Genomic DNA, 5,675 nt, shown 5'->3' with positions numbered 1-5,675 from the left:
TGATCTGTCTAGGTCCCTTCTGATTCATTGATTCTATGATTCTATATTCTTACAACCCACTTTTGGGTCACAATCCACAGGTTTAGAAACACTGATCTACAGGAAGAACTGATAAACTATTATCCCTGTGAAACAAGGACAACACTGGAAAGTTATCACCTATTCTAAAAAAAAAATCCCTTGAGTGTAATAACTACCTCAGAATTGTATTAAGTGAAAATAAACTACAGGTGTCCTTTGGCTGCATGAAAATTTGATTATATCTCGATTTAACATTCTGGTTTTCATTATTAACATAAATCTTTGGTAAAAGCCAGTCTATCACACCTTAAAGAGAATGCAAATGCCATTAAAAGAAAGCCGCCAATTAAGTGTTTGCTGAGAATGTTGGATCCAGAGCATTCTGCATGCTTTTAGGAGAATGAGGTACATGTTTGCTAATAAATGACTAAATAAGTGGTTTCTAGTCACATAAAGCTTTATCCTTGCTTAACAGTGAAGCAACACAGGTCTTTTTATTATTGAATCAAACCCTATTCCAACTCTCATTAATTTCAATGAACTGAAATGATGCAATTTTGTTGCAAGGTAAGTAGATGAAATGGAAGTTTATTCATTTTAATTCTTCAGACAAGGCTGGGATTCATGAGTGATTTTATCATAGGAAGTCTTCACTGTTAAACAAGGACTAACTGTAGAATCTGAAATCCAGACTGACTGGATTTAACAAAATGGCTCATTGATCTAAAAAACAGTTCTGGAATATACTTAGGCTTAGTTCTGGAGATGCACGGGGTTCTTGTTTCAATTCAAGTAACTAAGTAATGGGTTCTATTCCTTACGGTTTCACGAACTGTTCTGAACTCAGGCAAGTGATGTAACCTCTCCAGTGACCACAAGAGGATGGACTTCCATTTATCAACCATATATCATTTATAGCTTTTTATAGCATTTTACCTGTAATCCTTAGGCATCACATAAGACATCTCATCTCATATGGCCGGGAATTCTTTAAATTCTTTATTACTCTTTTTATTTCTGGATTAACTCTCCATTCAAAATATCCCTGCCCTTCCCCATTTCCAGCTCGCCATGTATATTCTGAACAAAGCCAGGCACTGAAGTAACAATCAAGCAGCTGCCTTTGAACACAACACTGCAGAGCATAGCCAACTAGCACATTTCCTCAACAGTTAAGGTGTTAGTCTTGGTGTTCCAGCCAACTTTCAACTTACTGATTTTCCCAAACATTTCAACTGAATAAATTATCTTCTTCATTTCAAATCCTAAAACTGAGTTACTGTAGGAGAGAGTGACAGATGGGTTAATTTTATTGGAACCCACTAGATGGATTAGGTTTGTAATTCTGTAAAATGCATTGCTTTGCAAAAAGCACCAGCAAATTCAATAAATAAATATACACACTGAGCCAAGTTTTCAGCCTGTTCCCAGGCAGAGTGCCTCTGCTTGGCAGTGGGTACATACACAGAGGACTGAGATGAGAAATCTCACCCTCCAACTGCAAAGCAGACCAACAGACACTGCTTCAGTTCAGTGGCTGAATTAATGCTCTGTGGGCCACTTCCTTCAACCTGATTCCCATGAGGTTTCTAGACTCGGGGAATCTGCACAGCAGTGGGTCCTTTGGCCCATCCACCTCTGCCCCTTTTGCCCATCTGCCCCCTTTGTGTTCCTACACGGTGAGCTCTCATGTGGAGGAGCTTTATCCCCTCACTTCAGGTGTCCCTTCCATTGCACAGTAGAATCACCTTAGGTCTACAACCAGTTCTACTTTACAGCCCTGGGTGAAGGGTCAGACTTGCCTTGGTTTGATATGGGCAAAAAATAAAAATAAAAAACATTTATCACCTAAGTCAAAGTCCAATGTAGATACTGGTGGTGCATTCTGGAATCTCTAATGAGCATGATTTAATTATGTATGCAAGGCCTAATGAGCACACAAAGGAAATAACCAGACTCTACAGTAACAGGAAATGAAACAAAGTCTTAACTAAAAAAGTGCTGGCTGAAAAGCCAGCTATTGTCAGAGCTTTGAGAGTTCAAATCCCTCTGCTGTTATAGACTGGCTTCAGCCTGGCAAAACAGTGAAGTGTACTCGTTTGCTTCAATACAGACAGCTTTTAAATGTATTATTATTGTGTTCTACCTACAGAACATGATAATTCAGTTGAAGGTTCCCAATAGAGTGCTTAGCTATGTTTAACACCAACAAGGATTAATTTGCTAACATTTATCAAAAGTCAAGTCCCCAAGTGTCTGTTTTTAAGTGATGAGTTGACTCATCTTTTTAATGTATTATGCCCAACGTAGGGTGTGACATCTCTGTTTCTGTGTTTATTCTTGTTGCCCTCTACAAAAGGTGCTGGGGTTTTTTATAATGTTCATGAGTTTATTTTATTTAGAAATCTTCCCCCCATCACAAAGTAAATTTAAAAATAGTGCATAGGGTGGTTAGTGTTCACCTATGGCCCCTGCATGATTAATCAGTTACATTGTAATCCAGCAACACGTTAAAATAATTAATGGTATCATAAAACAAGGAATAAGCCACAAAAAATGGAGTTCCACAAAAAATGTGTAATAACTTTGTGACTTTTTCCTATGATGCCATTAATTAAATGTTTGACCACGTGCCCCCTGTAGCTGTCGGCCCTATCAGCTGATCCTTGATCCAAACTATGGGGTGTACCAGCTGATCCATGGGGATAGATCAGCTGACAGGACTTCCAGCTGCAGGGCTGCATGGTGCACCCTCATGGCTGGGAGCCCAGATCAGTTGATGGGACTCCCAGCCATGGGAGCACATGATGCACACCCACAGCTTGGAGCCCCATCAGCTTCAGGCTCCTGGCTGTGGGAGTGCATAGTGCACCCCTGAGGCAGGGAGCCCTGTCAGCTGAGGGGGCTACCAGCCATGGGAACTTCCTACTTGCTGCTACAGATAGATCCGAGCATCATGATCCTGGGCTCCCCCTGCACCATCAATAAGCGTGATGGGAACTGATGCTGGATCCCACAATCACACCTTCTGCCATGTACCTGCAGCATAGCAGAAGGTGCAATTGTGTGGATTGCACATCAGATCCTATCATGCCTTTACCTGCACATCTAAAAGGGTCCTCTCAATCCCAGTCTTTGAAATGGAGTTGAACATGGTTTGATCTGCTCTACAACTTTAGTTTAATGTTTTTTAGTGCTAGTATGACTGCATGAATTGTTGCTACCCACTATCTGTAGTGGGTATGTCTTCACAAGAGAATCTGACCAAAATATTAGTAATACTGATGGCTAGTGCAGGTTCCATTGAATTTAACTGCGTAGGAAACCCAAGAGTTGACATTGTGTTGTATGTTTTAAACCTGTTCTGAGGTGGGATATATAATACCATTCAAACAACTGGCAGCCTGGCTCTATCAGAGTTCCTGATATTGCTAACCCTTGTAGAACTGAATAATGCCTCTACAATAGACACAGTTATAATTTTGATTAAGCTCATTAGGGCAACAAATTTCAGACTTCCTTTCCAAGAAGCGTTAGTAAAATATATGTCTGTAAAGAAAAACCTTGCTTACTACAGAATGAACTAAACACCTGCTAAATACCACTGTCCATTTACTGTTTGTTGTGTCCCATGTCACTGTAACAATTCATGTAAGCACCTCACAACAAAGAAGGACAACATATTTTAAAGCTCTAGTATAAAAATAAGAGTGAAGTGCAGCATTCATTCAACATGAGAAGCTGGCCCCGTGTACCCTGACAAATGACTTCTCATGAAAGCAGGAGAGTGTCCACAGAGGAATCAACCTGTAGAACAGTGATCTCCAGTCTTTTTAAGTAGGAGAACACCTTTGGCATTTAAAAGCAATCCAAGATCTACCGAGCACTGCCGCCATCTCCCCGCCCCCCAACCAGCAGGTAAGTCTGTGGATCGAGGCAGAGGGAGAAAAAAATTGTTAGGGATGCGTCTCCCCAGCAGGTAAGTCTCTCCTGGCCGGGGCCTCACTCAACTTACCCCTGCTCCTGCCCCTGTGGCACTGTCCCTCACCTCGGCAGCCTCAATCTAGCCCCCGCCCCTTCCCTCCCCCACAAACTGACCTGCTGGACTGCGGGCATGCGTGCATGCATGTGGGCACTCAGCACCCCCAGCCCGCCTCAGATTGACTCCAAGAGGCTCCAGGTTCTACCAGTTAATCGAGATCCACTGGTTGGTGACCACTGCTGTAGAACCTTGAAAGTTCTCATTGTGTCTGGAAAACCTGAAAGAATGAAAAATATTCCCTTCAGGACCGGTGAATGCAATTAACTAGAATCAGTAAGTGGACAGCAGGTAGTAGGTATTCTGCAGCAAGAACATCTTTCAAAAATTAAATCATACCAGCTATGTCAGCTGAACTATGAAGCTGAGCACGGAAACTACTGGAATACTTGGAGAAGTCCAAAATTAGACATTAGAATTTATTCTGCACAATCTCCATGAAGTAAGAAGTGTGCATAGCAATTGCATAAAGAAAGCTGATAATATAAATGTTAATTCTGAGACATAATCAATATAATCAAATTAATTTTATATAGTGAATTAATATTCTAGATGCACACAACTGAAACTGACTGAACCATGCAAAAAATCATACGTTTATAGCTTTTCATGTTCAGTTTTACAGTAATGTCCTTAGTCACTTCTTAGGCCATCAACATTTAGCTAGTCAGCTTTTTGTGTCCAGGAAGTACACTGTGCCTATATTGTTATTGCTTAAATATATACTTCTTTATATAGTAATATGTATTGACTGGAATTCACCTGGGATGCATAAAAAATTAGAGTTTCATAATTTGTGGCTAAAGCTTTTTACTGAGTTCTAATACTACTGTGGAATGAAAAGACCCTTTTGCAAACCCCACCTAGAAATTATGAAGTTAAGCCAACAAAAGGTATGATCTAGTGGTGCATATGAATTGTTGGGAGTGTGATGTCTTTGCAAAAATAACAACACCACAGTTCTTATATTACATTCTATCCACTGATCTCAAAACACTGTTGTCAGTAGCATTATCCCATCTTATCGATGAGGAGTATGTAAATAAGTGACTTACCCAAAGCCACCCAGAAGCTTAGTGGCAGAGCTGAGGGTGGAATCAGAGATTCCAGACTCCCAGTCAGTCCAGCACTCTATTAGAACCATCTCTTACCATCAGGTTTTACATAATCCCTGATGAAGTCAAACGTGCCATTCAACACCCCCCCGCAACACACACACCCTCCAAAATTTAAAACAACAGGAAATAATCCCGCTTAAGAGACAAGAAGTAAAACCAATAGCTCAAACATCTCTAAAGAAAATTTGGTTTAAAGTATTGGAAGGAAAATGCAACTCGTTCCAAATATATTTCCTGTCAGTGGCAAAAATAGTACACATTCAAAAAACATAATAAACTATTTCCTCTTGACTGCATTTCTGGAACCCCATCCCAGTAAAAAGATTTTCTAAGCTAAATTATGACAGAGTAACACTGAGCAAATATGTTAGTCCAATGTATTACTGAATGCTTTTTGATGAACTAGAAAAAACTGAAAGTGGAAAGAGAATGCATAGATGAACAGCAAATAGCCCAAGATCATTCTGTTCCCTTTTCTTGTGGTAATAAAGATAGAA

At 40.2% G+C, this 5,675-nt stretch overlaps 1 long non-coding RNA gene across 1 annotated transcript in view; it reads right to left on the bottom strand.

The window, feature by feature from the left end:
* Window positions 1–3,834: 3,834 nt before the first annotated feature.
* LOC109301740 overlaps window positions 3,835–5,675 on the bottom strand; it is a 22,889-nt gene continuing 21,048 nt past the window's right edge. Inside the window, exon 3 of the long non-coding RNA XR_002098595.1 lies at window positions 3,835–3,907. This is a non-coding gene — a long non-coding RNA (uncharacterized LOC109301740). The remainder of the gene's footprint in view (window positions 3,908–5,675) is intronic.

The sequence above is a fragment of the Gavialis gangeticus genome, unplaced genomic scaffold, assembly GCF_001723915.1.
Source record: "Gavialis gangeticus isolate Ggan-Ray unplaced genomic scaffold, GavGan_comp1, whole genome shotgun sequence".
In the NCBI taxonomy this organism is placed as follows: Eukaryota; Metazoa; Chordata; order Crocodylia; family Gavialidae; genus Gavialis; species Gavialis gangeticus.
This window is presented reverse-complemented; position numbering and strand designations above follow the sequence as displayed.